Source organism: Amphiprion ocellaris, chromosome 3 (genome assembly GCF_022539595.1).
Source record: "Amphiprion ocellaris isolate individual 3 ecotype Okinawa chromosome 3, ASM2253959v1, whole genome shotgun sequence".
Taxonomy (NCBI): domain Eukaryota; kingdom Metazoa; phylum Chordata; class Actinopteri; family Pomacentridae; genus Amphiprion; species Amphiprion ocellaris.
In genome coordinates, this window is record NC_072768.1 from 6,844,818 (window position 1) to 6,863,139 (window position 18,322).

General features: G+C 38.5%; 1 long non-coding RNA gene across 1 annotated transcript; it reads left to right on the forward strand.

Annotated features, from left to right (window-relative positions):
• The first annotated feature begins 6,954 nt into the window (after positions 1-6,954).
• LOC129348192 (uncharacterized) lies at positions 6,955-9,253 on the forward strand. The gene is made up of 3 exons (XR_008600666.1): positions 6,955-7,150; positions 7,678-7,837; positions 8,758-9,253. It is a non-coding gene; the product is annotated as an uncharacterized LOC129348192 (long non-coding RNA).
• The last annotated feature ends 9,069 nt before the right edge of the window (positions 9,254-18,322 follow it).

The window sequence follows — 18,322 nt, forward strand, 5'->3', positions numbered from 1 at the left end:
CCTGTAGTCAGACCAGCACACCGCATCCCGGTTGCGATGCAGGAAAGAGTCAAAGCTGAACTTGATCGTATGCAGAACATTGGTGTCATAACTCCGGTCAGTGAGCCCACAGACTGGGTGTCATCAATGGTAGCAGCACATAAAAAAGACAAACAAGACATCAGACTTTGCATCAACCCCAAAGACCTTAACACAGCACTAAAAAGGCCTCACCACCCTATGCGGAGTGTTGAAGAGGTTGCTGCACAAATGTTGGGGGCAACAGTGTTTTCTGTGCTAGACGCAAAGAATTCTTTCTGGCAGATACATCTTGACAAGAAATCCTCAATGATGACAACATTTAGCACTCCTTTTGGACGCTGCAGATTTCTTCGCATGCCCTTTGGTATCAGCTCAGCAAGTGAGGTGTTTCAGCGTACAATGGATCAGCTGTTTGCAGGTTATCCATGTGCAGTCATTGTTGATGACATCATTGTCGGTGGACGTAGTGTAGCTGAACACGATGCCAACTTGAAAATAGTGCTTGAACGAGCCAGAGAGGTCAACCTCAGGTTAAATCCACACAAATGCAAATTTCGCTTGGACCAGGTCAGCTATGTAGGCCACATCTTCACAAGCCAAGGCCTGAAAGCGGACCCAACCAAAACTGCAGCAATCACTGACATGCCTGTCCCCACTGATGTTACTTCACTACAACGCTTCCTTGGCATGGTCAATTATCTTGGCAAGTACATTCCAAACTTCAGTGACATTGCAGCACCACTGAGGAAACTGACTCACAAAGAGACTGCATGGTGCTGGCTTCAGCAGCATCAGGAGGCATTTGATCGCCTCAAATCCTGCCTGTCTAGCCCACCTGTGCTAGCTTACTATGATGTCAGAGAACCGATCACACTCACCTGTGATGTATCATGCTATGGACTTGGAGCCGCTTGCATGCAAAATGGCAGACCTGTTGCTTTTGCATCGCGCATCCTCACAGAAACTGAAACACGATATGCGCAAATAGAGAAGGAACTTTTGGCTGTTGTGTTTGCACGCACAAAATTCAAACAATATGTGTATGGAAAGCCCATAATCGTGGAAACAGACCACCAACCTCTGGTGACTATTCTCAAGAAGCCCATTTATGCAGCACCTGCCCGCCTTCAGAAAATGTTGCTTCAGCTGCAGAGCTACGACATCAGCTTGGTGTACAAAAAAGGTAAACACATGTACTTAGCTGACAGTCTTTCAAGAGTGTGAGTTATATCTCCACCGCCCGTCTGGAGGAACTCAAAAAGCACACAGCAGAAGATGAGACACTGCAAATCCTCAGTGCAGTTATCCAGCAAGGATGGCCCACCAGACAAACCCAGCTGCAGCCTGCTATCGGATCCTTCTTTCTTACAGAGATGAACTAACAGTGGAGGATGGAATTGTGATGAAAGGTCATAAGGCAGTCATCCCCACATCTCTGCGTAAGGAATACATAAACATTGTACACAAAGGTCACCCAGGTATAGAGGCGACAAAACGCAGAGCAAGAGGCATATTTTTCTGGCCTTCACTATCAAACGAAATCACAGAAGAATTGCTGTCGTGTGTCATGTGCAACAGCACAAAGCCTCATCAACAGAAAGAGCCTCTACACCCTCAGGCAGTTCCAGATATCCCATGGTCCACAGTGGCTACAGACATTTTTGAATGGCATGGCCAACACTATCAAGTGCTTGTGGATTCATATTCTGGATGGTTTGAAATCGACCTCCTTCGTGACCTCACAGCGACATCTGTGATCACGAAACTGAAAAGACATTTCTCAGTTCATGGAACACCACACACACTCATTTCTGACAATGCTAGACAATACACCTGTCAACAATTTAAAGACTTTGTCAAACAGTGGGATTTTGTCCACACCACCAGCAGCCCTGATTTTCCTCAGTCAAATGGCCTAGCCGAAAGAGCAGTACGCAGTGCTAAGCAGCTGATGAAAAAATCTCACAGAGACAAAACTGACGTTTTTCTTAACCTACTGAACTTGAGAAACATTCCCCGTGACCCAACACTAGGCTCACCTGCAGAACGCCTAATGTCACGACAGACACGTGCAGCCATCCCTGTATGTACTAAACTACTGGAACCAACTCCAAGGGACACCCAGCAAGTCCATGCCCAACTCCTCAATAAAAAGGCTACTTCAAAGCGCTACTATGACAAGTCGAGCCACCCACTGCAGCCTCTGGCAGAACAAGTGGTCCGAATGCAAACCCCAACAGGATATGACAAGCTAGGAACTGTCAAAGAGATAGGTAAAGAGCCACGCTCCTACATCATCCAGTTCAACGGGAAGACATATAGGAGAAACCGCCGTCACATTCTTCCTGTTGCAGAGCCGCCACCATCACAGCAACATCTGAGCCGAACCCCATACAACCACATAGTATGTCCCCTTTACAGCCCAAACCTATCACACATGTCCCCACTGAGAACAAAAATGCTCAGTACACAACACATTCAGGTCGCATCTGTAAACCCAACCCAAAGTACTTGTAATGAAGAAGAAATAATGTTTTCTGTACAATATGGTTTATGTGGTTATCAGTAATTTTGAAAAGTTGTGTGTACTGAACAATTGTGCTACATTTCATCCATGCACTTGGTAATGCACTATGTTTATTAGTGATACGAGGACTTACCTGTTAAAGTGATATGTTTATCCACTTTAAACTGTTTTCTATTACAGACTTCAGCTTACTTGTTTACTTGAAAAGTCTGTGTCGTAAGTATACACCTGAAGTTTTGTTATTGCTGTTTAGTATATAGGGTGTGAGCTAAAGGGAAAGGATGTAGATCATTTGACTAAATGACTGTTAAGTTTGTTCGCAATGAGCCACCGTACTTATGTGTCTGACGTCTGTTGCAGCTCAGCCAATCACATATACACACTATGCTGTGCGCGGTTTGTTGTTGTCGTGTGGCCAGAATGTCGTCTCTGCAAGCTATCCTTTAGCTTAGTGTTTAGTTAATAAAGTGGAACGTTTTGCAACATAGTGTGATCTTTGACTCACACAAAGGAACAAGTTTCAACACACAGTGAGGGACCTGCACACTTTTAACTGACATTAAAGGTGGACACACAACATACAGCTCCATTTAATGGTGTGAAGGGAACATAGGAGAAGGTGTAAACTGGCAAAGAGACAAACATTATGTTGTTAACACTCTCTCATGTAGGTGCATATGGATGGGGTTTGGTTTTTTTCAATTTGAAATCACGCTGTTTTCACTCTGCATCCTCTCTTGCTCTTTCTATCCTACAGAAACATTTGACACCTCGTTCCCACCCTCCGGGGATCTCCATGCTTGGATGAGTCCAGAAGGAGGCGATGTGCAGCGGGATGATATGGACAGACAGCATGTTGGAGGTAGGGACTGATAGAGGTAGACGAGCTGCTGTTTTTGTGAGGTATTACAGAGACGGTGCCCACGGGGAGGAGCAAGCGCCCAGTTGGCTGTGACAGGTGTCAACGTGTGGCGCTGAAGTTATGATACTGCTGAGCACAGCCAAAGGGAAAGGCAATCCACCAGGGATTCAGTATGCAGGGAGCACCGTCTCCCAGTGTGATGATGTTTGCATTTTGAGCAGAGAAGTTGTGATGCCGAAGGACAAGACATGGGAGACACTGGCCTGTTCATGGAGACTGAAGCAAGATTTCTCTCCTCCTACTCATTCATCTGCTCGTATGTCCATCCTTTAGTCTTCATCTCCTTCAGTCTCTCCGCAAACACCCCCTCCTCCAACCTTTCCTGTTTCCTGAGCAGCACAGCAGCTCGCAGGCTTTGATGAGAGGTCTGAGCTAAAATGTCACAGGGATTAAGAGGTTTTGCCTCCTGCATCCCCCCCAGATCAGTTCTGGCTGCCCTCTATGCCTGAGCTCCTTCCTCCCCAACACAGGTGCAGAGTGGCATTTCTTTTCTGCTCCACTGTGTCTTATTGAGTTTTAGTTCTGGGGAAATAACATTCTTTCATGTTTACAGATGAGTAAGGGAAAAGCAGGGGCACAAGGACAAGTCAAATGATGGAATGAGGAGAAAAGACAAGAGGGTTTGTGAAAAACAGAAATGTGCAGATTTGTTTGGTACAGTCGCCCATATGTGCAAAAACAGGCAGTCACAGTAGAAGGATGTTTAAAAAGTTCCTAAAGTTTGAGAAGTTTTCTACATTTAGCCCATGTCCAACAATCCACACATGTGCACCAAAGATGGACACATGCTCTCATCTGCAGCTGTCTCCTTCAAGTACAGTTAGATCTGAAAATGAGATGTCTCCAGAGATGCGTAGTTCAGAAGGAGCAGTTTACCATCAGACAGCTGTTGTCATATTAAACAACACCTGCACTGTTTTCTCTGATTGCATTTGCAAAGTAACAGCGCCAGGGTCAATTTATAATTGAGGAACTTCTGAAGGCTATGGGATATATCTGCATACATTTTGGTTAAAAGTTTAAAAAAAAAAAAAAAAAAAATCATGTTTTTTTTTTTACGTTCATTATGATCATGTCTTTTCAAATTCCAGAATTATTTATTATGGAAACATTCACTTATTAATAAAAAATGACTGGATATCGCTAAAATGTCAACTAAATAACCGTTTGAATTCAATAACAACCACATTCTAATTAGCTAAACAATAATAAAATGAGCTTATTCAAAAATAGTTTTGATTGTGTTCTTTTTAAGAAGTTGAGATAATCATGACAGATATTTCTTTTTTGGCAATATATCAAATTTTATCTGGAAAATAACAAATTGTATCTGTGTCCGAGAAATCACCCATTACAAAAACACCTCTCAAGGAAGTGCGTTAATTCCAGATCACATGACCTGCTCCACATGATGTCATTTCCTCCTGAAGAAAAGACTGGCAAGTTTCCAAGGCTTTCTGAGTTATTTAATGTAAAGTAGTGTGTGAGTCAGGTGTGGATTTATGGCATGTCAACAGGTTTACTACAATATCTTTATAAATAACTTTCAATTTTACTCAGTTGTATATATAATAATTTTTTTTCTGTGAAAATGCCATGTGGTGTTTGTTTATAGACGACAATGTTGATTTTAGGCCTGAAAACAGCAGAAAAGTCAACTATGATACCTGTCAACTATGTTACAAAAAGCCCTGCAGTTATATATTGACCCGCCAAACTCGCTCAGTTATCCACCTTAACCTTCGTTGCAGCTACTGAAATTTGTCTCTCCGCAAGGATTTTATTAGTGGTGTTGCTGTGCATTGCAATAGTGAATCACAGAATGAGGTACAGTCCCATGTGAAGTAGTCTAAATACAGAAACAGGAAAGAAAAAATAGGTCTTGCGTCAGGCTTATGTTAGTTGTAAACGTGTGAAATTGAGGATTCTTCTGTTTTCTTCGGTGAGAAGCGTTCTGAAGCGTGTAGTATCAAAAGACATCATCAGTATAATTTTTGTTGACAATGTTATAGCCTCTTTGTGAAAGCACAGATTGTATTCATTATGTAGCCACTGAAGAAGCTGAAACAACTGGAACCAAAGTGACTATTGTAGTGTTAGAGCCTGTCTGTCTTCAACAGTGAACATCTATGCTTTCTCAGATTCAGGGCTGTCAGAGAAAAAAAAAAACAGCAGTCACATAAAACAAAAATTCAACCAACTCTTTCATTCTGTTTTTTTCTGTGAGTATGAATGTGCTGAGAAATAAATCTAGGTCATTTCTGCGTGATTAATATACCAGCCAGGTGTAGCGTAAAGAGGATTAGAGGGTAGTAATGCCAATGGGGCTCTCTATGCCTATCTCTCCGCCTTTCTCTATATCTATTTTTCTCTCACGCTTAAACCAAACAATCACACTTAAGCGCTCCCTGCTGTCACCTAGAAGAGCATATCCATGACGAGTCGCCCAGACTTGCAATAAAACATTCTTGCATTACAACTCTGGCGATGAGCTTGTTTCAAGGCCAATAAACAAACGCATATTTCCTAAATTTCACGTCTGACTTTGGTACAAGATCATAAAGGTAAACGGCAGCACACCAACTAATTCTGTACATGGGTGTTTAAATTCACTTCCATGCCCCTTGCTGTCACAAGAAAATGATAATAGGAGTAGGAGTGAGGTGAATTAGGGGTGTTGGGTTAATGTAAATTGCTAATATGAGCAGCAAATATTGCCTGATTGTTTAAAAGCTGAAAGGGCTCCAAATGAAGTTGATAAGAACAAGGGCAAAGTCAGCATCAACGTGAGTGATGGAACTTTAGCAAGCATGAATGTGCTTTATCAGTTAGTGAGCTACAGCATCTGATAAATGATATTAAACAGTTGGGTGTCAGTGTCAAAGCATGAATGCTACAAAATCCTCTACATCTTACTTATATCATTAATGATCAAGAACAAAATTGTTGGATGATAGTGATTTATTCTCTGCTTTACTCAAAGGGACACAACAATAATGCAATATTGTGAGTTAATATGAATTTCCTGTCACTACATTAAAAGCAATGTACACTGAGTGTATTTACTGTAATAATAAAGGATCGTCATTTTTTATTCCCTCAGAATTCATCAACAATGATTTCTCACAAAAATGGTCACAGAAGTGCCCTATTTAATGAATCATTCCAACGTCAAAGTTAATTCTTGGTTATGTTAGCAACACTGTTCCCTCTAAGCTGCGCGCGTGCGCAATTGCGCACTGCTGACACAAAATCTGCGCACAAAAAAAAAAAAATCCAATCTAAATTGTAAATAAAATAAACACGTAGCAATTCATTCTGTGCTATTTTTCAATGTGAGTCAGTGAGTGACCGGTGACTGGCTGCTGCAGCCAATGATGCGATTCACATACGTATTTACCATAGACTGTATATAATGGTATTTACGCAGCTAATCCACGTCAGGCGTCCTTATGTGCAGCCATCGTTGTTCTCATAGATATGAATGAGTAGAGAGGACACGCCCCTTTGAGCTGCGTGCTACAGCGAGGCTAAGCTAGTGAGGGCAAAGTTTCAGTGCATTCCGTTGATGTAGACGGCGTGAAAACGGAAACAAGAAGTATGCCGTCTCACTGTGCTGCATACAATTACACACTGCGTCGTACGATTGAGACAAGGAAACTTGGAATGACTTTTCATAGGTAAGAATAGTTTTTGGCTCTTTTTTCATTATGAAATCTTGTTGAGAGCTTCCAGTCTATGAAAGCTAACTAGTTAGCCACTAGCAAAACGCTAAAGCGAGCTAGCAGCTTGACAAGCAAATACCAGACGATTAATAGTAGCTGTAGTATAGTTGTACAAGCAGGAGTAGTAATACTAAAAGTACAAGCAGCAGTAGTAGTATAAACAGCTGTTAGAGTCGTAGAACTAGTATCAGCATTTGTAATAGTACAGTAGTTATAAAGCCTAATTCATGTATATCCAGATTACCATCTATGTTCTTCCTCCAAACCCATTTTATGATTGGGATTACAGGCAGTTCTTTAGGACTGCTCTTCAAATAATTGAAATGTTCTAAACAAGGTTATACTTATCAAATTAAATAGCTCTGGTCTCCAATATATTGGCGAATTCGGTTCTTTGTACTTAATTTATTAGCATGATTTCTTTTTAATATGTTGTGTACAGACTTAATTACTTCTCTGTCTACTTTTCTTACTCCATGTAGGTTTCCCAGAGACTATGGGTTGAGGAGGAATTGGAAGTTTGTCGGCTTAGACCTGGTGTCATTCCATCAGTGTTAAACTTCCCAGGCTCATCTTGGAAGAGTACGTGCCAGAAAGACCACGACCAAGCAGCCTTGAGATCTTAGACAGCGTCTCCCTCAGGTGGGTGTCAACGGTGTTCACAGTCAGGTCTGTGGTAATCCCGTCAAAAAACAAAACAGAAAAAAAAATCTAGATTATAAATCAACATGTAACCAAAGCACTCTGTGTATAACGCCATAGTATAGGATGTAGTTCAGAAAATGTCAAAGTATAGTATGCTTTACTCAAGAATAACATAGTATGGCCTGTAGTTCATAGTACAGCATGTTGACAAGAAAAAAAAAACAGATTATTATTTGGTTCAAAAAGCGCAAAATGATAGGATGTTGCCTAAAATTGTCATGTATGATATGTGGTTCAAAAAATGTCATAGTGCAGTATATTGTCAAAATAGTATGTAATTCAAGAAAACATCAGAGTATAATATGTCATCTAAAAAATGCCATAGAATAATTTCATTGCACAAGTAAAAGTATAGTAACTTTTAAAACTGTTCGAATTCTTATATGTTGCTAAAAAAAACTAAAACAAAAAACATCAGTAATATGTCAATTAAAATAGCCTATAGTATAGCGTGTCACCCAACAAACATCATAGTATAGCATGTCGCTCTAAAAACGTCACAGTATAGCCTTTAGTCCACAGCTGTCAGTAGGTGAGGAGCAACACAAAAACAGTCCAAACGCTGGTTTCCAGAGGGTTAGACGAGAATTTATTTTAAAGAGTAAGTTTACAACAACACAACATGTGAGGGGGTTAAAAACAAATGGGTGTTAGTAAAATAAAAATAAATCAACAGAACTAAAAGTGAACTTCATGTTGACATTGATGGGCATTCCAACCAGGAACAAAGTAAAAGATAATCAATACGAAAAAAAACTCTTCCTGTTCACCTCTTAAAGCCCAAAAACACACCGCAGTAGCACCCTAAACTGAAACTACCAATGGCTTCCCTGTTTTCCTTTCTGAACAATTCAAAGGTCCCTCTCTATCTCCCCACACATCCACCAACCACTGGAACACATCTCCAAAGTTCTGCTGGGCCAGCTTAGCTTCCCCTCAGAAGAAGTGCTGCCAGATGAAGGAGCCTTTTGAGAGGCAGCTGGCATCGTGACTGGACTGTACTTTGGTCTGTTCCAATCCAGCTCCAGCTCCAGAGACGGCAGGCGGGACGAGTCAACGGAGGCCGGGTGGATGAAGGCATGCAGCTGAGTACAATCCAGAAAACAACAGAGGAGGAGTGCAGTGGCCCAGGGCCAGAACAACCAGAGTAGCATCGTATGTCTCTTAGAAAACATCATAGTATAGCCTTTGGTATGAAAAAACACCATCATATACATCGTATATTGTACAAATAACAAGTCAAAGGAAAGAGACATACATTGTAGAATTGTAGTAATTGTGGGCTGACTGATTTACTGATTGTCAGTATTTTATTTTTTATTGATTTACGGTAATAAATACATTTAAAAATGGTGCTACTTTGGCTCTGAACCTTGATCTACCTGTGGTCGCTCTGTCTTCTGGAGTGATTTGATTGGTTATACATAACGAATAAACTCCTTTAACTTAACATCTGTAAACAAAAAACGTATCAACAAAGTTTTCTGTTAGAGTTTGTGTTCTAAGTTTAACTCAAGATTTTAAATACTTTCATTTACTGCAAATGAATATCTACTCCAAATGTCTCACTAATAATCATTATCAACCTTAAAAAAAACACAAAACACCCCTCTATACTCGACCAAACTTAGTACAGTCCGGTTCCCCCTTCTATAAATCTGCTTGGAATCGTCCACTTCCTGTTTGTCAAAGTGGCCTTCTACCTGGACAGGTTCTGTTGGAGCTCATGCAGCAAACATTTGGGTAACTGCACTTTAATATGGATGGATGACACTGAATTAGAGTCTGTTTTAATGAGACTGAGTTAAGATGTGTAGCTCTGTCATTAAATAGTAAATTATTTCTCAGAATTCACAGAGAAAAGTCTGAAATGTTTGCTATGTTAGCGTCCCACATGTTCTTTGGCTCAGCTAAAGCTAACTCTCGCCAACTTCTGGATGTCTTGAGTTGCTTGTTGTTAAATTATCTTGCTAGAGGTGCTGAAGCTCAGAAAGTCTGAGATATTTGGTCAAAATAAGCTCATTCTCAAGTCTTATCTGAACTCTTTTGTTTGAACTTTCCCTAAACTTAGGAGTTAATGAAAGAGCAGCACATCCAGACTCAGTCTCATTTATTTAGAGATTAAACTTCAGTGTCATTCATTGATGTTAAAGTGCAGTTTTTCAAATGTTTGTTGCACATGCTCCCGACCAAACCAGTCCAGGTGGAAGATGATGTGAAGAGAAAGCTCCAGAGGATGAATATCACACATTTACATTGGAAATAAATGTCCTTTAATTAGACATTGTAATGCAAAAGTTGGATTTCCCTTTAATGATGTTCAAATCTTTGTTGAGTGCTTTGTTGATGTTGGTTTGTAAATGTTTTTCTGACACTCGGCCCCAAAGATTAAAACCTTTTATGGCTCACAAGCTGCAACAATTCACACATTATCAAAGTAAACTAAGATAAAAAGTGAAAAACTGCCTGATTCCTGCATCATGAATGTAAATCTTTTTGGTTTTTATGACAGTAAACTGAATATATTTGGGTTTGACATTTTGTAAACCAAAACAAGAAATGAATTACTGGAGAAAATGACAGATTAATGGACAAAGAAAATGTGTTTTCCAACATATACGGCTGAATTACTCCAACATTACAAGATACATACAATTTTAATTCTATTTTATTTATATAACGCTAGTTACAGGTCAAATTGTCTCAAGATGCTATATTTTTATATTTTTTTGTCATACTTAAAATATGACAAAGTAAGAAATTTAAAGCTCTTGACTAACCCAATTTATTATTTGGTTTTTAAGAGATTAATCGACAATTAAAATAACTTTCTCCACTAAAACTAATAAACATGAGGTCAAATAGAAGGAACAGTTTTAAATACTGCAGTCCCACGACGACAAGAATAAAGTTTGTCAACAAAAAGTAAATCTGCTGGTGGATTCCATTAAAGTCCTAATAAATGAAATAAAGTGTGATACTAAAGGTTTGTGGTGCTAAAAATGTCCAAGTAAAGATATTAAGTTGAACATGTGGATGGAGGTTGATAAAATTTGACCTCCCTTCATTTCTCTGGAGCGACTCCATGGATTTTATGGATGGTGGTTAAAGACCTGCTCTTCTAGTGGTCTTCCTTCTAGTCGCTGTAAAAAGTCAGTCCATCCTGGCCGACTTCAACACCTCTTCATGACAACTTGTTCTGCCTCTGACCTCGTGGAAACTCCAGAAACTCGGGAAAACCCGTGGAGACTCGAAGAACTCGTGGAGACTCGAAAAACATGTCGGGCGGGGGAAGGTGTGGTGGGCGGTGGGGGAGTAGAGGGGGGGAGGCCACCACCCACCTCCCCGCCTACTCTCCGCCCTGACTCCACCCAGACTCCGCCTTGGCTCTGCCCATGTGGTCACTTCAGGAACTACGATGCCAAAGGGACGACGAATTTATTTCTTTTCATCTGATCTGTAGCTCAGTGAGTTAAGGATTTGCCTATGGAGCTGCAGGTCGTTGGTTCAAGACCAGACCCTTCTTAAAGTTTTTCAAAATCCTGACAAAGACAAACAAAGAAAAAGGCCGGGGGTGAGTCTTGAACCTGCGACCTTCCGCTTGGTAGTCCTCTTCTTATCCCCCTGAGCTACTCGCTCAGATACTAATTCTTCTTTTTTTTGCGCATTTATCATCTACTTTTTGTCGTTTTCGAGTTTTTTTTTAACTCGAGTCTCGACTCGACCGTTTTTCTCAGGAGGTTGGGCTTCAGCCTTTGTGCTGGAGGGTGGAACCCTCAGTTCCAAGACTTTCCAAAGCCTCCAGACCTCCCGAGTCCTCAGGACCTGAGCTTTCACACAGTCTGAGGGCTGAAATTTTCTAAGTCCCACAGTACTTCTCTGTTAGTTTGAACCTTCAGACAGTCCAAGGACTGAAATCTTCTAAGTTCCTGTGTAGTTCTCTGTTAGTTTGAACCCTTAGACAGTCCAAGGACTGAAATCTTAAAAGTTTCTCAGTATTTCTTTGTTAGTTTGAACCTTCAGACACTCTGAGGACTGAAGTTTTAGAAGTTTCTCAGTACTTCTCTGTTAGTTTGAACTTTCTGCTTAACAGAAGCCTTAAAACTTGTGACCATGAGTCTTGATTTCACATTTAGACAATTCATCTGAGTTCTTCTCAGACCTTCACCTGTGGGTTTTTTAGAAATCCTTAACAAACTTTGATTCTCTTCACTGAACAGTAAAGTTTGTGGAGATCAGAAAGTAACATTAGTTTGATCAATGCCTTCAACTACTAGTAGACTTTATCTGGAAAGCAGTTTTCTTAAATGAGTTCTTAGTAAATCTGTCCACAATCAAATCAAGAACATAGAAAGAGGAAATGTTTGAAGAAACAACTTGATGTTTTCATTTCAGACTAGAAAACGCTTTAAGAACTTTATCTGTTTTTGCTCTTTTTCATCCTTTTATTGTCTCTTCTGTTTAATTTGATCTTCTAAAGTTTAACTGGTGTCTTTTCAAATGTTTTGTCTTTAGTTTGATTCTTCTTAAATGTTTAGTTTTGCTTTTTTCTCACATTTTATTCTTTTCTAATGTCTGATTTCGAAATGTTTTGTCTTTTTAATGTTTAATTGTTTAATTTGTTGTTTTATTGGCTTGTTTGAAAAATTCCTTTTTCTTTCCCAATGTTTAATTTTTTGATTAAATCTTTGTTAAGGTTTTTCTTTTTAAATGTTTTACCACCTTTTAATGTTTAATTTTCTTTTTAAATGCTTCATTGTATTTTCTGTTTAATTCCTATTTGAAGTTTTATTGTCTTTAAGATGTAATTTTCTAATTAGACATTAAATTTTTTAATTAAATATTTTGTCTTTTTAAAGGTTTAATAATCTAATTAAATGTTTTGCATTTTTTAAAATGTTTAATGTTCTTGTTGAATTGTATTTTTTAAATGTTTAATTATGGAAAATATTTTATCTGTAATTTTTAATATTTGTATTTTAAAAATTCAAATATTTATTTGTATTTAATGTTTAACTCTATTAAACAGACAAACTATTGAATGAGATAATTCAACAAGATACAATACATGTCATTATGAAATTAAACAAAATTTTTAAAATACAAATATTAAAAAGTACAGATAAAATATTTTCCATAATTAAACATTTAAAAATACAATTCAACAAGAAGAACATTAAACATTTTAAAAAATGAAAAACATTTAATTAGATTATTAAACCTTTAAAAAGACAAAACATTTAATTAAAAAAATAATGTTTAATTAGAAAATTACATCTTAAATTTCTTAAATCTTTTTAATAGTAAAACTTTTGAAAAGTTTTATTGTATTACATTTTTTTCCTTTGAGTTAATTGCTTTTTGTTATGTAGTTTATTTCTTTAATCTTCTTTTTCTGTCAAGATTTTAACCCCAACCTTAAAAATGAAACATACCCTTAAATCACAATGAAAATACTTCTGTTGTCACAATCATGTGTTAGTCAGTTATTCAGTTTATCAATTCAACTTTATTTGTTTAGCACCTTTTACACAGTTGACAAAACTAAACAAGCAAAGAGAAAAAACTATGCTAAAACTATGATTAATACTCAAAAACATTTCAAAAAAAAGATTTAACACGGATAATAAAATATGTTGTGTCCAGGGGATGAAGGGAGTTTATTGAAGTCTTCTTGGGCTCACATGGTAAATCATTTAAAATATAAACTTGATATTCAGTCTAAGGAAACTGGAAACTGCAGAGTGACAGAAGAACCAACAATATCTCCTGTTTTCTCCTTTAATGAGTCGACTCTTCTTGTGCTTTCAGACCAAAGAACTACAGACTCTTCACAACCTGCTCAAACTCTTGGTACAGGACCTCACCACACGGGTCAAGAAGGTTTCCATCTCATTTCTACTCTGAAGCTCACCTTCTCCTGCTCAAACTGCTGATAAATGTTTCTGCTGCTCTAAAGTCTGCTCTCCAGAACTTCCTAAAAACTCTCAAAGTCTCTTCTGCTGCAGGTTGCTTTGTAGAACTGTTGCAGAAAACCTCACTAAACCACATGGAGGGGCTTCAAGATAGTCGTCCAAATGAAACCATACAAAAACCAAACTAGCACAACCCAAACGCTAAAGTCTCCTGCAGCCTACCAGAGAACCTCTGAGAACAGAGAATCAGGACAGGAACTCTTACCTTCTGGACAACCAACGTTGGTTGACAAACAAGAATACAGAATGTGTCTGACCAAAAACCTCTGAAGACTCACTACAGCCAAGATAAAGACACAACTCAGCTGTACCAAACCCACTAATCACTGCAGACATTAGCACCATGTGCTAACTGTGGCTAAAGAACCACCTTTACCAAGACAACTATCCAGTACAAAGCCCTAAAACACACCAAGAAACACATTAAAGACGATTTTACTGCTGGAAGCTGCAAGCCAACGCCTAAAGAACAACCTAAAGCAACGGAGCCAAACCCAGTTCAGTGGAGAGAAGCAGAGGAAATGTTTGTCTGCAGCTAAATAAAGCAGGAAGACACTGAGCTGCTCAGGTGTTCCTGATAATGCCAAGCAGCCACCTGGACAGCCAATAGGAACACAGCTTACTGGAAGTCCAGAGGGCTGGGTTAGTGAAGGAAATTTAGTTTAAAGTTGAAGCAGAAAGTTAACAAAGAAAGTTGAAAACCACCTTCTGATACCTGAAATCTCTGAGTTTTCACACAAAGAACACTTGAACATGTCAAACTGGTTCCATAGTAGAACCATCATTTTAAAAACGTCATAGTATGGTGTGTTGCTCAAAAAACATTAGGACCCGGCTGTCAGGGACAAACATGTAAGAAACATGAGAACAGAGAGAACCCAACCAGTAGGTCACAGTTTATCATCCCCCAGTCATCTCCTGAAGTCCATATGGTGAGAGACATCAGTATCTGGTTGTTAATTTACCAGAGGATGCTTATAATCATGCTGATGTGGTCTGTACTCTACAGTATTTTAGTGACTCAATAAATGCCTAAGTTGTTTTTTTTAAAATGCTTTTTAGTATTTAATAAACATTTAACAGCCTATATGTAATCAATAAATGACCTTTGTCTATCTTAAGAAAAATTCACTCAGAACTCTGATATGTTAACAGTACTAAATAAATCAATAAATACATGCATACACACAAAAATAAGTTAATACCTTAACTGTGTTAAGATAAGATTTAGATTTTTAAAAAAGTTGTTTATGTTTTTGCAGAATCCAGTATTGCTCACTGGTTGGTCATTACATTTTATTAGTTTGATTTCACTGTTTAAAATGATGCCACCTCTTTTCAGACAGAACCTGTGACAATAAAACAATACAAAATTTTTAGTTCCGTGTTAATAAAGCACTTAAAGCTTTAAGTATGGCTAAATGCTTTTTTCAAAATTAAATATATCACTCCTTAGGTGGTAGTGACCCCAAGTTCAGTAAAGTTGGAAAGATATTCACAGATTCGGGCTTCCAGCATCAATAACTCATTAGATATAGGTTGTCAAAACATAAACGGTGCCTCTTTCCCATTGTTGCAAGGCAGACAATGTGCTTCAAGCCCAGTTTTATCAAAAGTAGCTGTCTTTCAAGCTACAGGAATAACATTGGTGTCTATGGAGTGAACAGGGTCCGTCTGCAATTTGCAAAACCGCTGCAACAGTAAAGAGAGACAAATATTCAATAACTTCACTCTTATACATTGTAGTGTCACTAAAATCACTGCAGCCTTCAACTGGCTCCTGTTGTCAAAGTGTTTTAACAGAAATGTAAATGCTGTAATTTGATTCTTTTAATGAACCATGTAACTTGAATGGATGTGATGCTGGTGTGACCACAGTGCACACGTCTGATGTTGCTCACAGTGGTCCAAGGAACGCTCAGGGAGTTTGTGTGTTTGCTCAGACTCATGAAAAATTTGAGGGAACACTGGTTAGCAATTTTGTCCTGTTTTGTTCTGTCCTTGTTATGTATTCTAAAAGTGAATAAAAACAAAACCTATTTGAAAAGGTTACACAACAAGCGCTACCAAAAACTGAACAATTGGCCGTGCGCTCACAAAAGGTGCTCATGTTTCTGCCGAGCAATGATTCATTCTGAGGTGGCTGCGAATTCTGCAAAAACAGTGTGAGTAAGAGATGAATACGTTTTCTGGAATTTAAAATATCATTTGATGGTTTTAGGTCTTGTAAAATGAAAAAACAGCAACAGAAATAAGCTGCATTTTACGAGGCACCTGTTGTCACTTCAATTCAGGCTTGAAAACATTAAAACAGTGACGTCTTTTAAGCCTTTTCAACTTTGATGAGTGTATGGAGGAGGCCAAAACTCTGCAAAAAAAAACTGGCATTGACTTGAATATTAAATGACATGAGACATTTTAATCATAATTTGTATTTAAATGTACAAAATAAACATAAAAACTAAGAAAAGAAAACATTCTTAACAATCTTATCTTTTTATTAACCCATAAAGGATATGAATGTATCAGTGAATTCAGATTTTTGCTGATTTCTTAAATATTTAGAACAATAACAAACTCTTTGTGCTTCAGTTTAGTTTCTCCCATCATAAGTTGGTGGTGCTCTTGGCAGGCCCATACAAAGGATGCAGGAGTCATTGGGTTTGAGTAACTGCTTGGGCCCCTCATAAAGCATCGTGAACAATTTGTTTCTCTTTTAGGAGCTCATCTTGAGTGCACACTCATTACCAAGTCAAACAAACTCAAATACATTGCAAGCCTTATTCCCTTCCATCAGACTGGCCAATAGATGGGCGGCAAAATCTACATCAAAAAGCATCGCTCACTTAACAATTTAATAATTCTATTACTTAAATTATAAAAATCAACCATAGCCCTTCAAAGGTGATAGTGTAATATGCATATTTCATGTTGAAAGGCAGAATCATAAGTTTTCAAGCCTGTCTTAAAACAATAGTCAGGAGCCCAAATGAACACTGAGGCAGGATTTTCTTGCTCTAATCTTCCCCCTCGTTCTTTAAGGCCATTAAAAGATTTCTTATTAGTGCAATTTCAGTGTAAATGATGCATGACAGAATTCATAGTCCTCATTTTTAACGTTTACCTAAAGCTAATATGACGCTTCAGTTGTCTGAATTGGCCACATTAAGCAAATGTGAAAAGAGATTTCATACTAAAAAAAAAATGTTGTATGGTTATCCACTTGACTAGAAGACTAAATCCTCATATTGGTTTCAGGTAAAGCTTTGATAAATTTTTTACATTTAATAAAATCTGTAGATTTAGTCCATAATCATGTAAACTAAAAGTGCATTAACGGGTTTTTGTGTTCAGCTGATTATTGCTGAAAGACTTAAAACTAATGTGAGCATGTCTGTGTTAGTTTGTGACTTGAGTAGGAAGATGCTGGTCTGGGCTCACCATGTGTTAACTTTTTAAAAACTGCACTAATTTTCACTCATGTTGCTGAAACCTGCCAATTTATAGAAAAGAAATACCAAAGATGGGAGTTGATTGGTAGCTCTGTAGCCATCCTCCTCTTCCTCTGCCACAAAGTGTTATGTGCCTGTTTTAGCTGAAAGAGAAGGGCTGGAAAAGATGAAAATGAGTCTTCGAATATTTTGTTCTTCTATGTTTTTTATGATATAATTCTATATACTATACAGCGCTTGTTATCTAGAGTAAATGTGTTTGTCTGCAATTAATTACGAATAGTGAAGTTGAAGTGGCATTGAAGACACTCAAGCACATAAGGTCACACACCAACAGAGAATGATAATTTATGTTAAATCTACATTAAAACTGTTGCATAGTGCAAATTTTAATTATACACACACCTTTGACACTGAGGCAGAAAAACAAGAAATCGTCTCAGAGGCAAAGGTTGCTGGAAACTCTCCATCAGCACATGCTCTTCAAAGAATGTTAATGTTCTAAAATACTGGTCAGATGGCCCACAGTGGACCTTTAAACAAACCGGCCTGAGGCGAGCATTAGCGTGATGCATTGGTCCAGCTCGGAGCATTCTGGCCCAGCAAACCCAGAACAGATCAGAGCCTTATTTGTCCAAAGATAGGAAACAGCAGGTGTTCGGGCTGAGTGCTCCGTCATGGCTCATCCACCAAAAAGGAAACCAAGAAAGCAGTGGAGACCAAACTGGCAGGACCCCACTGAGAGGGGAGCAGTGTGTGGATTAAGAGCATCATAAGAGGAGACATTTGGGCTGGAAGCAGTTGAACCAGAAACCCGGGGCGCAGACTCAATCTGTGAGAAAGTAAAGGCTGTTCTTTAGCAAGTAAGTTTGGTTGGTTGTGTGTCTTTCTGAAATAATAGAGCCAAGGGGGGAGTTTAAAAAAACAAAAAACTTTAACAATTTACCATGCTGGGTGTTGTGAGAAAGAAAGAGATCAAGGACAGTGAACAATGA